The sequence below is a fragment of the Oncorhynchus nerka genome, linkage group LG10 (genome assembly GCF_034236695.1).
Source record: "Oncorhynchus nerka isolate Pitt River linkage group LG10, Oner_Uvic_2.0, whole genome shotgun sequence".
Lineage (NCBI taxonomy): Eukaryota > Metazoa > Chordata > Actinopteri > Salmoniformes > Salmonidae > Oncorhynchus > Oncorhynchus nerka.
The window spans coordinates 33,146,057-33,164,018 of NC_088405.1; the positions used below are offsets into that span (position 1 = coordinate 33,146,057).

The window sequence follows — 17,962 nt, forward strand, 5'->3', positions numbered from 1 at the left end:
ACGGTTTTGAATTCATTAGACCCAATGAACAGATCATCATTTAACAAAAGGAGCAGTTTGGGGGGAACCTGCTATGTCGACCGATCTGGTTTCCATCTACCGTAGTTCTACTCTGCTTGGGAAAATCGTATCCTCTCTGTCAAATAGCTAAACCTTTCACAGAGCCCTTCATTTTTAATATAACAAGCCATGCATCTGTCTGGAGCACATGGATAGAATGTATCTACATTCTTTACAACTGAAATAATAAAATAGATCATTTGAGATGATAGTCGAATGCCAATGATGCGTTAGCGATAGAGAACCAAATTGATACCCACGACAAGGGAGCGATTCATTGGACCAGGTTCACTGACCTGGTTTCCATGACTACAGTCTTCTACTGCACATTGGTATTGTTGACAGAGTGAATTTGTCCAAAGTAATTCTGAAAAGAGACTATTTTCTCTGCAATTACTATAATACTTTTTGGGGAAAAAGAGCTCTGTGGGATTCACTGTTTTTCAGATATGGCTGCGCTGACTGATCAATCTGGTTTACATTAAGTTTATTTGTTTCAATTTGTGTGTCCCTCGATACTCCTGAGATGACTCCTCCAGACACCCAGGCCTTGAAAACCGCACATCGTATAAAAAAAAAAAAAAGTATTCTGGTCACAGATGTTAAAAAGGTTTCTGATTCAAGTCTGTGGATGACTAATTTGAGCCACTGTTATGAAATCCGATTAGACTGCCAGTATTGAACCCTCCTGCAGCAGTGCCTCCAGCTTTTGTCACATCGCTCAACTATAATAAAGCCATAACCTTTACAGCAGCTTCCGCCATGAACATATGATATCCTATTCAATCTACTCAATAAATGGTCATTAGATCCATGCCACTTAGATTTTCACATCTTTCCCCTCAACCTCCCTGTATGGAAAAGACCAGACCTGCCATGAAAACCCTACTCACCATATCCCCTTCTCCCGGCTGTTGTGCATGTGTGATTTGTCCCCATCTCTGCTCTCCCTCCCCAGAGCTCTAAACATCCCAACCACCAGTGACCCACTGCACATGTCAAAGCACCCCATCTTCCCCACACTGTAATTATGGCTGGGTAACGTTTCAAGAGACGTGCTCACTTGAAAGCTTTGACTCTTCTTTTTGAAATGATATACGGTCTGTCTTGTGGCTCTCAGAGCTAAGAGGGACATGAAAGGTGGAAGCTAAGAATGGGCTTATTGTCAGAGGGGAGCCCTGGCCAGATAAGCTAAGTAGCTGTGACATTATTCAGGAGTTTTACCGACTCAGATGGGCGGTACCTTTACCTGGCTGAAACCATTGGATGTGAGAATGTTTGAAACCGGTTTAGGAAATTACATTTTGTTTTGCCATAATGTCAAATGGTATCAGCTTTCCTGACAGGTATTTACATAAATGTTCATTTGGAAAATATGTGTGGTCTTGTTAGTCTTTTAACAACAAATGGCATTCAAAATGCGTCCATTAGTGGATCTTGAAATCCCTGAAATACTGTACATACTTAGGCCTGGCCACAAACAACACAAAGAAAATGCATCGCGCAACAAAAGGGCAAAATGATGCTGTGTATACAGGAGAAGAGGTGGCATGCCATGCTGCTTTTATGGGTGCATGGGGTGTAAGCTAACCCCAGAGGGAAAGAGCCAGTGGCTTGCAGATGATGGTCCGCAGAGGGAGTGCTGGACGTTTGGCTCTGCCTCGCCACTTTGAAGACTGTGCATGTCTCGCATGCCTCACATTGAAGACGAGTCCTTGGAGAAGGTGTGAATAACTCGTCCGATGAAGAGATGAGAAAAGCAGCCTGGTCTGTCAAGGTTTGACTCCTTTCTTGCATATAGTTGCATGCTATCGTATTGCTATAGTATTGTTTTACCACAATAGGTTCTGATGGTGAGAACCAGCTTCTATACAGGGCTCCTGGCATCCTCGTTTTAAAAGGCCTTTTTTAAATTATTATTATTTTTATTTATTTTTTACTGATGTACACTATAATCCCTGTGACATTTCTGAAAGTGATCTTAATGGGTTTGGTAACTTCTTGGCACTGTTTCTGCAGAAGATACATGCACAAGATGAGTGGCAAGCAACACAGGCAACACCATTACATGTTCTTGTCATTGTTGGTCAGCGTTGTGCTTCATGGCAATTTGTACCCGAAGAGGCCTGAAGACTGTATTTGAAAAGAAAGCGACCTTATGTGAGTAAAAATATACTGTAAGTGTATTCTGTCACTGCTTTGGGCTGGAATCTACTTTTGAAGGTAACCAATGGCAAAACAAAGGTATGGGTCTTGCTTAACAATATCCCAAAATGTGGTCAACAACTTTTACTCCCCATAATGCTATGTACATTACAAGACATAACATCAATGTAACATGACTGCACTTTTTTTAGTATCCTGCAGTAAAAGTATTTACGACGTTTTCCCTTCCCCAGCTGACAAATGACATGAAGATGCTTCTCCACGTTTTGGTTGGCTCTCTGTCACTGAATCAAAAAGGTATCTTGCAAAGATAGGCTGCCATCTGTTTTTGGGAGTTACCCTTATATCGCCCCTGACGGAATGAGTAATGTTATCTTGCCAACAGGTTCCCCTTTACTCATTCTCTTCCGCTAGTGGGTTGAGCAAACAGCATGTTTAAGGAAACATGAGTTTCCGCTATACTTTGAATGAGGAAAATGGACTGAAACACATTACCATGACACCTGAAAACCTAAACCTCCCTTTGTACTGACGATGAACTTCTATCGGAATCAGATATAGTATTTGAAGGGTTCTGCGGTTTTGAAAATGGATTAAAACCATTTTTATGTATGCGAGTTTGTTAGTTGAACTTGGCCAGTCACTGGAAGGTGAGAAGACTTCTAGGAACTGAGGGGAAAATGATAGGTAATGTGGCAGATGTCCTTCATACACGTCTTAGACTGGAGCAGGAGCAGCCACCGTTAGGGCAGATGGCGTCTTAGCCAGTTTCGTTGGATACTGCACTTTTGTAACATAATATTATTAAGTACATTAGATAGTATTTTCATGTTATTTGCTGTCAGAGAATTTGATGTGAGATAGACTGACCGAAACTCCAAAAAGGATCTCAAATCAAAAGTAGTCATTTTACACTACTTCACAAGTGCCAAAGAAAATAGCAAACACTAATGCTACTTCAGCTATGACGCTCAACACTGAACTATACCACTACAACAATCTACATGAGCGGCATGGGTGTCAGTTATGACAGATCCCGGATGAGCCCCCACTTATGTTACGAATCCCTTTTGGCCCGACAGTCTAGGGGGGATGGTAATGAGACCCGTAACATAACTCATGCAAATTATTATTGTGACAAAGTAAAAGTGTGAACGAAATAACCACGTCAACAGAAATCTACCGTCAAACTCCAGGTTTATTTATAAACACACGGTAATGGGGGGAGCAGGAAAAGGGGCTGAGCTGGACCCAAGGAAAGAAACAATAAGTATTCAAAAACACCCCTAAGCTAGACTAGCCTACTTTAACAACAGCTAACTAACTAACCAAAAATACAGTGGGTGGTCCGCCCAGTTCTAACTAGTGTATTTAACAAAGTTCACCTACGGGTAGTGTATGCCCATGGGCGACTTGTCTTGGTTTCCCCCTTTTCCCACCAGCAACAAACAAACACCATAACCAAAAACAATACTCACAGGTGATGACAAAGTGCTATGGAGGTGCTTAAACAAAAGAGAGGTTAAGACACAAAGCGAGAGTGAAACACAGAGACCTACAGACATGGCATTTACAGAGAGATTGAGCTAGAGATTGAACTCTAGAACAAACAAATGATGGGGTTTTTAAACCATGGGGAAGGAACTGTGATAGGGTAGGAAATAGGAGGTGTGTCTTCTGATTGATGATTGATTGTTGACTGATTGGGGAGTGATGATTTTCACCTGTGAGGGGAGAAGGAGAGAAAAGAAACACACACACAGGATACACACACACAGGATAACTGTATCCGTAACACTCCCACCCTTAAAAGAGCAACCCTAGGGGTTGCGACTACAGTATTTCAATGAATACTCACAACAAAGCAACAACCTTGCAAAACATACAGAAATCATTTTCACACACGAGACAAAGCATCTGCCAACACATTATCAGAACCCTTTTTGTGGCGGATCTCCAAATTATAATTTTGTACAATCAGCGCCCAACGCATAAGGCGCTGGTTCTGGTTGTACATTCGGTGGAGAAAACTAAGGGGTTATGGTCAGTATATACAATCACGGGTAGGGCACTGGAACCAATATATACTTCAAAGTATTGCAGAGCCAACAACAAAGCAAGAGCTTCTTGTTCTATTGTCGCATAGTTTGTTTGACATTTATTAAATTTACGTGAAAAATAACAAACGGGATGATCCACTCCACTCTTGTCCTGCTGCAGTAGAACAGCACCAGCACCTCTGGCACTAGCATCTACCTCAAGTTTGAACGGTTGTTCAAAATCTGGAGCAGCAAGTACAGGTGTACTACATAAGAGTGCTTTCGCTGATTCAAAAGCTCTCTTACAATCAGGGCACCACACAAATGATCTAGCCGGACTAAGCAAATCGGTCAATGGAGCAACTACCGCAGAGAAATTTTTACAGAAGCTACGGTAGTAGCCAACCATCCCTAAAAAGCGGCGTAGCTCTCGTCTGGTGGTAGGTGCAGGGAATGCAGTTATAGCCAAGACCTTGGCATCAACAGGGCGCACCTGTCCATGGCCAACCTCTTTACCGAGATAGGTAACAGTAGCCTTCCCAAACTCGCACTTTGCCAAGTTCAGGGTTAGAGAAGCAGCTGCCAACCGTTCACATACTACCCTTAGCGAGTCAACATGATCTGACCACTCAGACGAATAAATCACTAGGTCATCAAGGTATGCACTACAATTAGGAACGCCAGCTAATACGGAGTTAACCAGTCGTTGGAAGGTGGCTGGTGCATTTCGCATTCCAAAAGCCATGACTGAGTACTGTAGGAAGTTGTCTGGGGTCACAAAGGCAGAAATCTCAGAAGCACGTGAAGTTAACGGAACCTGCCAGTAACCTTTTAAGAGGTCTAACTTAGTTACATACTTAGCAGCACCAATAGTGTCGATACAGTCGTCCAGTCGGGGTAACGGGAACGAATCTGGCATTGTGACAGAATTTACCTTTCGATAATCCGTACATAACCTGGACGTACCATCAGGTTTAGGAACCAGAATGCAAGGAGAACTCCAAGGGCTTGAACTTGGCTTAGCCAGGTCATTCTCCAACAAATATTTCACCTCATCCCTCATTATCTTCCTCTTGGAAGCGTTGATACGATATGGGTGTTGCTTGATAGGTGTAGCATTTCCAACATTAATGTAATGTTCCAACACGTTTGTGCGAGTAGGAACGTCATTAAAGAGACATGGAAAACTGTGTAGTAGCCTCACAATATCATTGGCCTGTCCATCCGTTAAATGAACCAGACCGGATTGGATAGACAACAGCATTTCTGAGTTGGGCAATCTAACACACTGCTGCTGAGTATTGCGCAACTCCAAGCCATCAACATCATCAATATGACAGTCCACTATCATAGCAGTAGTAGCAGAGGAGACAGCAGTACCTTCCTCTGTTTTTGAACTCTCTAACTGTGTGATGGGTCGGGTGTGGTTAAGCTTTCAACATGTTAATGTGACACACACGAGATTGGCGTTGTCTATCAGGAGTTTGAAGCACATAGTCAGTTTCACTTATTTTCTTTTCAATTAAATAAGGACCCGAGAAACGAGCTGACAGTGAAGATCCTGGAACAGGTAATAACACCAGTACTTGGTCACCTGGCTGTAGTGGACGAGAAACAGCCTCTTTATCATAGTGTCTTTTCATGCTCCTCTGTGAGGAAGACAGAGCTTCCTTTGCGAGAGCACAAGCTTGGTGTAGGCGCTCACGAAAGCGACTAACGTAGTCCAACACATTCTCATCTCTGGTACACAACTCTTGGGACAAGAACTGTTCTTTAAGGACTTTCATTGGTCCTCTCACTGTGTGACCAAACACCAGTTCAGCCGGGCTGAAACCTAGGGACTCCTGCACAGTTTCACGAGCAGCAAACAAAACTAGAGGAACTCCCTCATCCCAATCTTTCTCAGATTCCAAACAATATTTACGTAGCATAGACTTCAGTGTCTGATGCCATCTTTCAAGTGCACCCTGAGACTCTGGGTGATAGGCGCTTGACACACGGTGCGTAATTGACAAGGATTTTAACACCTGCCTGAAGAGCTTGGATAGGAAATTGGTACCTTGATCGCTTTGTACCACCCTAGGTAACCCGAATGTCGTGAAGAATTTTGTTAAGGCTTTACTCACTACCGGGGCTGTAATCCTTCTCAGAGGAATGGCCTCGGGGTATCTTGTAGCCATACACATTATCGTTAACAAAAACTGGTTACCCGATTTTGTCTTCGGTAACAGTCCGACACAATCAACCACCACATGCTCGAATGGTTCACCTATGACAGGTATGGGACAAAGAGGAGCGGGAGGAATAACCTGATTTGGTTTTCCTGTTATCTGACATGTGTGGCATGTCCGACAGAACTGAGCCACATCTTGTTTTAAACCCGGCCAAAAGAAATGTCGAAGGATCCGATCATAAGTTTTTGTGATTCCTAAATGACCAGACCACTGGTGATCATGAGCAAGGGATAACACATTTTGTCGAAAGGCTGTAGGAATCACTATTTGGTAAACAGCATTCCAATCTCCATCCGCGTCAACATGGGATTTCCATTTACGCATGAGGAGATTACCATCAATGAAGTAAGCCACGTTCTTCTTCTTCACATCTTCCAATGAGACAACACTAGAAAAACATTTAGCAAGCTTGTTGTCAACCTTTTGGTTAGCAATCAGCTGCTCACGAGTGACTGGTAACTGTATTGCATCAGCAATAAGTTCAACGTTCTTTGATTCTTTCCTGGGCTGTTTGTCAGAGGTGATCAGCTTCTCAGAGGTATCACACAATCCATCTTCTTGATCAACCTCTTTGAACAGAACAGTGTTTGACAAATCTATCACGTCACCCTCTTGTCGTGCCTGAGCACGAGAGAGAGTGACAGCACAACTGGCAACATAGGGGAACACATGTGGATAACTCTGTGCCAGCTCATTCGAGAGAGAGTGGTCACTTTTATCCAATACTTCCAATACGGGTACTACCTTTCCTCCGGCATTATAAAAGTCACACCTTTCACTGGCAACATAGGGCGTACCCCCACTCTGAATATTCCACTGATTAACTCAGAGTGTACTTTCACAAAGTGCAATGGCACTGGGACAAAACCCATTTCAATACCCTGCACTAACACACTGGAACCACAATATGTATCGCCTCCAGTTCAGATGAAAGGGCAACACATCAGACAATATAAAGCAATTTTTAAACTCCAACAAGATTTGGAGCCCGCACCAGTATCTCTAAGGATTTTAACCGGTCGTTGAGACGCCTCGCACCTCATTCGAAGTTAGGGACACAAACCCCTCGAAAATGAATGGTTCATAACTGCGGTCGTGGACTGAGACTTTCAAACTACAGTTACCCTGAGGCACCTGTTTTGTTGCAGACCTCACAACCGTACGAATTAGAGCAACACCTGTTGGTGGCTGGCAAATTTGGCACGAAGAGGCATCCCTTGTTTGCGTTTAAGCAGGAAGCAATCATTAATCATATGTCCTACTTTATGACAATAGAAACAGGGACGCTCATTCTTCTGGCGTGCTTGATATACTACTGCTGGCCGACTAGGGTTAAAGGTAGGAAAATCAGTGGCTCTACTCTCAGTTTGAGCCGAAAACACACTCTTGTGCGTCAACACAAACTCGTCTGCCAACACAGACGCTTCTGCCAGGGAGGATACTTTCTGTTCGTTTAGGTAAACTACAATGCGTTCGGGCAAGCAATTTTTAAACTCTTCCAACAAGATTAACTCCCGGAGAGAGTTGAAATCAGTTACCTTACTAGCAGCGTGCCATTTATCAAACAGATTTCCCTTGTCTCTAGCAAATTCCATATAAGTCTTACTAGAAGACTTTCTATGAGACCTAAATCGCTGTCGGTATGCCTCAGGCACAAGCTCATAGGCACGAAGAACAGTAGCTTTGACCACTTCGTAATTCAAACTGTCCTCCAGAGGTAACGCTGACAAAACCTCTTGGGCTTTACCAGTTAATTTACACTGAAGTAATAGGCACCATACCTCTTCAGGCCATTTCAATGCTACGGCTATACGCTTAAATACACAAAAATAGGAGTCAACCTCTGCCTTAGTACCTTTGTTCAGAGAGTCAATCTGCCTACTAATGTCAAACGTGTTTGAGGACACAGCAGGTGAGGACGGCTCACAAACAGGCACAGTAGGACCGGAGGCTAGCCTCGCTGTCTCTGCCTCCAGTTCCATCTGGCGCAATTTTGAACTCCAACTGCCTTTGTTCTCTGTCTGCCTCAATTTTACACATCTCCAAATGCCGTTGTTCTCTATGTTCTTTTTCTGCCTCTATTTTACACATCTCCAACTGGAGAGTCTCTCGCCTAATTTGGGCTCTCTCTTCCACCTCCAGTTGGAACTGTGCTAAACGGACATCCCTCCTGGCATCACCATTTGACAGTGGGGAGAGTGGATCAAAACGGGACAATGTGGCTGGTGTTTTAGCCTCGCCCTCATTATCAGACACCAATGGGCTTACAGGAGCAGCAACATCCGCTACAGGGGTAGTAGACTCAGGCAGCGGTAACACAAGCACCTGCTCTTCCAACAATACTTAATACTAGCCGTTTAACCTCCGCCTTAACTAAACTCTGCGGAATCGATACTGAATAATGGTCAGCCAAGGTCATTAAATCAACTCTACGTTCGGGTGGCGACATTTGTCAAAAACCTCCCTGTAGACGAAGGGTTATCCAAAAAGGATCTCAAATCAAAAGTAGTCATTTTACACTACTTCACAAGTGCCAAAGAAAATAGCAAACACTAATGCTACTTCAGCTATGACGCTCAACACTGAACTATACCACTACAACAATCTACATGAGCGGCATGGGTGTCAGTTATGACAGATCCCGGATGAGCCCCCACTTATGTTACGAATCCCTTTTGGCCCGACAGTCTAGGGGGATGGTAATGAGACCCGTAACATACCTCATGCAAATTATTATTGTGACAAAGTAAAAAAGTGTGAACGAAATAACCACGACAACAGAAATCTAGGCTCTGTCAAACTGAGCCCAGGTTTATTTATAAACACACGGTAATGGGGGAGCAGGAAAAGGGGCTGAGCTGGACCCAAGGAAAGAAACAATAAGTATTCAAAAACACCCCTAAGCTAGACTAGCCTACTTTAACAACAGCTAACTAACTAACCAAAAATACAGTGGGTGGTCCGCCCAGTTCTAACTAGTGTATTTAACAAAGTTCACCTACGGGTAGTGTATGCCCATGGGCGATTTGTCTTGGTTTCCCCCTTTTCCCACCAGCAACAAACAAACACCATAACCAAAAACAATACTCACAGGTGATGACAAAGTGCTATGGAGGTGCTTAAACAAAAGAGAGGTTAAGACACAAAGCGAGAGTGAAACACAGAGACCTACAGACATGGCATTTACAGAGAGATTGAGCTAGAGATTGAGCTCTAGAACAAACAAATGATGGGGTTTTTAAACCATGGGGAAGGAACTGTGATAGGGTAGGAAATAGGAGCTGTGTCTTCTGATTGATGATTGATTATTGACTGAGGGGAGAAGGAGAGAAAAGAAACACACACACAGGATACACACACACACAGGATAACTGTATCCGTAACACTTGGCAAAAGCATATATCTCAACCAGTGTACAACATTTTCTTCTTACTGTAGATGGTTTAACATGTCTTTCTTTTCTGAGTAATATGTACAGTAAACTTTGAAGAAAATGTATTCCAATAAAACAAATGTCTGACTCCTGAAGCCATTTTACGTGGTTAAATTGAGAAAACATTCTATGAGACACTGACCACTATGCCCCAAATATGATACCCAAAACAGATATAGGGAAATAAATCATGCACTAAAACTATATGCATGTATGTGCTGAAATTCCATGACGTGTTTTATAAACGCTTAAAAATCGCAGACCTGCGATTGAAAGAGAAAAGAAACATGGAGGAATTTCCTTTTGGCTGAGGATGCTTTGCATTATCTGGTTGTTTTGTATCTGGGTAGCAGGGATGTCGATCTTGAGGAGAGAGCCACGATTATGGATTTTCCATTGGATATGCCTGTGGTAGGACTTGGCTCCAGGGACAATCCATTACCCTAAACACAACAGCCTGATTAATTCTGTACAGCACCCCGTCACTGACATTAATAATGGCGTAGGTGCAGATTGATGGGTTGAGTAAACACATTTATTGTCTCTGAAGTTCCTCCCTATAATGTTCTTCCTTACTGTAATGCTATAACATTAACTGATCATTATTCCTGGAGGTATTGTACCTTAGATTATTAAATCTTTCCCTCATGTTCGATTCAGCCGACACTGTTTATGTACAGTAAGTACATCAAGATCATAAAAATATTTAACCTCCCAACATGTATTTTCCAGTAGCTGGGATTGTCCTCTTTCATACGCTTTTCCCTCCTGAGTTGATGGATCCAACTGTTCAAAATCTACAGTAGAGCTAAATGTTTGATTGCTGTAGCAAAGTCATAAATCAATGGCTTTTCCTTTGCAACTCTACCTAGAAGGCCATTATCCCGGAGTTGCCTCTTCACTGTTGACATTGAGACTGGTGTTTTGCGGGCACTATTTAATGAAGCTGCCAGTTGAGGACTCTGTTTCTCAAACTAGACACTCTAATGTACTTGTCTTCTTGCTCAGTTGTGCATCGGGGCCTCCCATTCCTCTTTCTATTCTGGTTAGAGCCAGTTCTCGCTGTTCTGTGAAGGGAGTAGTACACACCGTGTTAAGAGATCTTTAGATTCTTGGCAATTTCTTGCATGGAATAGCCTTAATTTCTCAGAACAAGAATAGACTGAGCCTGTAATCGAACCCACAAATGCTGATGCTCCAGATACTCAACTAGTCTAAAGAAGGCCAGTTTTATTACTTCTTTAATCAGAACAACAGTTTTCAGCTGTGCTAACATAATTAGAAAATAGTTTTCTAATGACCAATTAGCCTTTTAAAATGATAAACTTGGATTTGCTAACACAACGTGCCATTGGAAAACAGGAGTGATGGTTGCTGATAATGGGCCTCTGTACGCCTATGTAGATATTCCATAGAAAATCTGCCGTTTCCAGCTACAATAGTCATTTACAACATTAACAATGTCTATTTTTCTTTCAAAAACAAGGACATTTCTAAGTGGCCCCAAACTTTTGAACGGTAGTGTACTTATAACCTTTTCAAGCACAAAGGTCAAGGTCCAAAGTCAAGTTCAAACTGTCTTCAGATCAGTGTTGCTCAGCCTCATACTTATATCTTTGTGATCAGCATGGTTGCACCATTCCTGTGCAGAAAGCAGGTTGTTTCTAGGACACACCGTTCAAAAGTTATATAGACCAAGGTCAAATTGCGGGGGTCAAATGGCGAGTCAATGCTCAGCCTCTGAGAATCATAGGGAAGTCATACTTATATCTATGTGATCAGCATGGTTGCACCATTCATGTGCAGAACGCACATGTTTCAGTTGAGAGGGTCAAATTGTGGGTCAAATTGACCCAGAACATAATGGATGTCCCTATTCAGGTACCGGGTCTATGTTTTATTCATTTTTATTACGTGTTTTACAAAGTAGATGAAGGGTCATGTTGGAACAAAAATAGTATTTTAGTGATTTCAAACTCAAATTGACCCAGAACATAATGGAAAGGGTTAACAACTGTTTGAACACTTAAAAGTTTGCTCTAATGTTGTTATGGTTCTTGAACTTCATGAAAAATCAAAGGCTATGAATGTTCATCTTACATGGCATAAATTTGGGTCCAAGTCTTTCTTCAGACAAGAGTGGTTCAGCTTAAAGCCTTATACTGCCTGCATGGGAACCATCCATCACAGTGCCTCAGGACTCTGGGGGCCTGTTGTGCACCGCACCCCCTTTGGAAAAGGATGTTTGTGTTGACTGTCCCTTTTCTGGACAAGTGTTTCCTGATTTTCCCTTTAGAACCTGCTTATTTCAGGTTAAGGGCAGTGAGTCATTCCCTATGGACAATGTAAACTATCAGTGGTATAGCAGATTCCTTCATCCTTATAGTTTCACATATATCATATAGATGTAGTGGTTGTGGAAGAGGCTACATATTACCCAGGATTAGGAATAACATGTAGTTATGTTTATACTGTCACACAGTTTTGGCATAAGTTTTAAATAAACAATTTAGGTTCATACCTAACCACCTACACAACTGAGAGGCATTGAACCATACACACTATAAACATGTGTTTCTCTTCACAATTCACAGTAGCCTACACTCCACAAACAAGGTAGTATAATGGTAATCAAAATGTATTTAGCATCATGCATCAAATTGCATCTTGGCTAAGCTATATATGAACCCCCTTTCAATCCCATCCAGCACATCAGCTTCCCTCCAACACCAACCTCCATGCTCCACCATCTCTCTTCCATACAGATGGTGTGTGTCCTCTCGGAGGGCCGCCTCAGCCTGGCCTGGAGCTGCAGGGTGGCTGCGAAAGTCAGATAAATCACCGTGCAATACCAGACGTCAGCAGGTAAGGGGGGCCGAGCTATCTGCTGTATGTCTCCGGCAATGCTGTCCCCTAAACATCCACTTTGGTGTGTGGAGCAGCGTGTAATTTGTTCTACCACTGCAGTTGCCCCCCACCTTCGCCCCACACCACCACCCCAATCCCCTGATTGAGGACTGTGAGAAATGTTGAGGCACCTCTTCCCATTGTACCTCCACCCTTTCCTTTTTTAAAAAGGAGTCTGTTTGTTTCGGATGTTTTTGTTTTGTGTCACTGTACAGTAGTATTGTACCTTTTGTGAAGTCTTACATTAGGTTAGCCTCCTGCTAAGACATTAAGGCCAAAAAAAAAGAATAAACAGTACATCCATTTCTAACCCACTGGGCAAAAAAAGTCTGTCCACTAAAGGTACAGCAGATACATTTTCTATCCCTATTCATAATTAGAAATCAAATCTGCATCATCTGGGAGGTAATGGAATACAACCAATGGTTTACAGAAGTTGTGATGTCATCCCCAAGACGGCCTCTTGATTCTCTTCCAGTAGCATGATGAATCGGCAGTAAAACCAGCTCCCTAATATGCAGCCCTTGGCAGTGGAGGGATGATAGATGATGCAGACAGTGTTGGATCCTCCGGCTAGATCGCCAGGCAACTTTCCAGGGCCAGGCCACGGGAGTGTATTCTCCTTCAGGCCAACCTGCCATGGGTCTGCGCTTGTCTTTAAGGCCATGGAGGGATGGAGGGATACTATGATATTTCCTCAACCGGTTTTGGTTTTGGGAGGTCTTTTCATGCATCCCTGGGTTCTTGTATTTGCGAGTGCAGTAACTGTCCTTACAATGTACTACACATGCCTGTACATTTAGAATTAGTATACTACTAGGCTATCAACATTAGGAGCTAGGTCATAGATAGCAGGCTTACACATTCATATGTTTCTGTACACTTATCACAAATAAACCGTCTGTACAGTTTACGGTCTAGGGAGTTTTTCCTAGCTACCGTGCTTCTACACCTGCATTGCTTGCTGTTTGGAGTTTTAGGCTGGGTTTCTGTACAGCACTTTGAGATATCAGCTGATGTACGAAGGGCTATATAAATACATTTGATTTGATTTGAGTCGATAATGGTTCAGACAATGGATGAAATGCCTTTATAGTTCATACAGTATGTCCACATTCTTAGTGATCAGTCACAGTGCAAAGGGAACTGGAAATGTATCAACTCCCATCCAAACATTGAACATTGATTTCTCTGTATTGTCCTCTGGTGCCCTCTCCGCAGCAACTACCGCGACCGTCGTTAACACAACCAGCCGATCCCACGCAGGAGTGTTTGAAGTCCCATCTGCTCCCATTTTCTCTGTCCACAGGTGCTGGCAACACCAAAGCATGGGTTGGCCAAGGGAAGGGTAGGAGCTTACGGCACAGTCTCATAAAACACAGGTTTATTACAAATATTCTATATCTCCCATAAAAAGAGCATGTTGGATTCCAACATCTGTCCCACATGTGAGGGTCAACCGCGGCTCTCCTCAGGTGGCAGATGTGTTAACACATAAATAATGTAACATTAGAGTGTAATGCAGGTGTAAAATGCAGAGGCTCTTTAATGGCACAGGTCAGACTGCGTAATGTCCTCTTTTGATCGATACTCCGTATTTCTTTGTGGTTGTTGAATCACGCATGAGTTTGACAATGTGGTCTTGAGTGCTTCTTGACGTGAGAGAGCCATATGCAGGGTTGTTAATGGTATATTGAGCTGTAACGTCCTGTTCAGACATACATCGAATGAGGCTATATCATAAAAAAAGATTATTACATTGTGAAAGGGAACGTTTTCATTAGGTGACAGTTGCAGATAGTAACCTGTGAGTCACTGTAACTCGAAAATGAATATTTCTTTTACAGTTCACTTCGTTCAGTCACTTTATTCAGTCACCTCTGGAATAGTGTTTATCTATTTTATTGAAGATGGGTAAAAGGTTGACGTCAGTGTGTTGTTCATGCCACACCATTATTCTACAACAAATTGTGAAAATTATACTGAAAAACAATATAAACGCAACATGTAAAGTGTTGGTCCCGTGTTTCATGAGCAGAAATAAAAGATCCCAGAAATGTTCCCCAAAAAATTGTGAACAAATTTGTTTACATCCCTGTTTGTGAGCATTTCTCCTTTGCCAAGATATTCCATCCACCTGACAGGTGTGGCATATCAAGAAGCTGATTAAACAGCATGATCATTACACAGGTGAACCTTGTTCTGAGGACAATAAGAGGTGCAGTTTTGCCACACAACACAATGCCACAGATGTCGCAAGTTTTGAGGGAGTGTGCAATTGACATGATGACTGCAGGAATGTCCACCAGAGCTGTTGCCAGATAATTGAATGTACATTTCTCTACCATAAGCCGCCTCCAACCTCGTTTTAGAGTATTTGGCAATACGTCCAACCACGTGTAACCATGCAGATCACGTGTAACCACGCCAGGCCAGGACCTCCACATCCCGCTTCTTCACCTTCGGGATCGTCTGAGACCACCCACCCGGACAGCTGATGACACTGAGGAGTATTTCTCTCTGTAATAAAGCCCTTTGTGGGGAAAAACTCATTCTGATTGGCTGAGCCTGGCTCCCCAGTGGTTGGGTCTATGCCCTCCTAGGCCCACCCACCGCTGCGCCCCTGCCCAGTCAAGTGAAATTCATAGATCAGGGCCTAATTCATTTATTTCAATCGACTGATTTCCTGATATGAACTGTAACTCAGTCAAATCGTTGAAATTGTTGCATGTTGCGTTTATATTATTGTTCAGTATTTTTAAAGAAGAAACCGACATACAGTATCAAGATTCTTTCCTAACATAGTATTTTAGGCTAGAATAAAGAGTAAATGTTTTGATAGATATTTCAATGCAGCCAAACTGTAATAGTACATGTTTTATTAACAGTGGGTCTCCCCAAACAACATACAGAACTAAGGGAACGCATAAGGAAACAAAAGAATCACTGAACGCATGGCAAAAATAACCATGTGTGTTACTCATGCATTAATCTTGCTGTTGAGAGCTGAGGGACCATGTCCATTTTAGAATCAGTATTTTAGTCTTGAGCATGATCTGATGAATATCACAACATGTCCTCAATACTCCTCAGTAATCTGGCACAGCATCATAAGAAAAGGTCCTTCTATAATCACAAGTTGGAGCATGACCTAGGGCCTGTCAAACTCTGTCATAATATTAGTTCCTTTTTGCCATGAAAGATTGGCATATTTAGGAAAACAAAGGAAAGACATGGGACCTCCAATATGGCCCACTCTAACAGTCAGTACTGTGCGTCCACACTGACTCTGTCATGTGGTCTAATATAGTAAGGCAAGTCATAGAGGGACCAGACTGAAATAGCTTCCCTTTTGGTTAGCTGAAGGCAAGTGGGACAAGGTTCAAAGTGGGATGTACAGTGGCTTGCGAAAGTATTCATACCCCCTGGAATTTTTCCTATTTTGTTGCCTTACAACCTGGAATTAAAATAGATTTTTTTTGGGGGGGGTTGTATCATTTGATTTACACAACATGCCTACCACTTTGAAGATGCAAAATATGTTTTATTGTGAAACAAATAAGAAATAACACAAAAAAAACGGAAAACTTCAGCGTGCATAACTATTCACCCCCCCCCCAAAAGTCAATACTTTTTAGAGCCACCTTTTGCAGCAATTACAGCTGCAAGTCTCTTGGGGTATGTCGCTATAAGCTTTTCATATCTAGCCACTGGGATTTTTGTCCATTCTTCAAGGCAAACAGCTACAGCTCCTTCAAGTCGGATGGGTTCCGCTGGTATACAACAATCTTTAATAAGTCACACCATAGATTCTCAATTGGATTGAGGTCTGGGCTTTGATTAGGCCATTCCAAGACATTTAAATGTTTCCCCTTAAACCACTTGAGTGTTGCTCAGGCAGTATGCTTAGGGTCATTGTCCTGCTGGAAGGTGAACCTCCGTCCCTGTCTCAAATCTCTGGAAGACAGGTTTCCTTCAAGGATTTCCCTGTATTTAGCACCATCATTCCTTCAATTCTGACCAGTTTCCCAGTCCCTGCCGATGAAAAACAGGGATGGTGTTCTCGGGGTGATGGGTTTGTGCCAGACAGCATTTTCCTTGATGGCCAAAAAGCTCAATTTCAGTCTCCTCTGACCAGAGTACCTTCTTCCATATGTTTGGGGAGTCTCCCACATGACATTTGACGAACACCAAAGGTGTTTGCTTATTTTTGTCTTTAAGCAATGGCTTTTTGTCTGACCAATTTTCCGTAAAGCCCAGCTCTGTAGAGTGTACGGCTTAAAGTGGTCCTATAGACAGATTATCCAATCTCCACTCTGGAGCTTTGCAGCTCCTTCAGGGTTGTCTTTGGTCTCTTTGTTGCCTCTCTGATTAATAATGCCCTTCTTCCCTGGTCCGTGAGTTTTGGTGGGTGGCCCTCTCTTGGCAGGTTTGTTGTGGTGCCATATTCTTTCCATTTATTTATAATGGATTTAATGGTGCTCAGTGGGATGTTTAAAGTTTTGGATATTTTTTCTAACCCAACCCTGATCTGTACTTCTCCACAACTTTGTCCCTGACCTGTTTGGGGACCTCCTTGCTCTTCATGGTGCCACTTGCTTGGTGGTGCCCTTTGCTTGGTGGTGTTGCAGACTCTGGGGCCTTTCAGAACAGGTGTATATATACTGAGATCATGTGACACTTAGATTGCACACAGGTGGACTTTATTTAACTATTTATGTGACTTCTGAAGGTAATTGTTTGCACCAGATCTATTTAGGGGCTTCGTAGCAAAAGGGGTGAATACATATGCACGCACCCTTTTCTGTTTTTATTTATTTATTTATTTTTGAAACAAGTTACTTTTTTCATTTCACTTCACGAATTTGGACTATTTTGTGTATGTCCATCACATGAAATCCAAATAAAAATACATTTAAATTACAGGTTGTAATGCAACAAAGTAGGAAAAACACCAAGTAGGATGAATACTTTTGCAAGGCACTGTATATGTAACCTTACATGCAGTATATTCAACATAAAAAAATGCAATTTGTAACCTCCCTGGTACAGTATGTACAGTAGTAATGTAGAAGTATGAGATTTAATCGTTTTGTTAATCTGTTACTTTGTTGAATCATCTA

General features: G+C 42.4%; 1 long non-coding RNA gene across 1 annotated transcript in view; it reads left to right on the forward strand.

Moving 5' to 3' along the window:
• Positions 1–12,702: 12,702 nt before the first annotated feature.
• The window catches only part of LOC115136347 (uncharacterized), a 29,160-nt gene continuing 23,900 nt past the window's right edge, over positions 12,703–17,962 (forward strand). The window contains exon 1 of the long non-coding RNA XR_003864595.2: positions 12,703–12,797. This is a non-coding gene — a long non-coding RNA (uncharacterized LOC115136347). The remainder of the gene's footprint in view (positions 12,798–17,962) is intronic.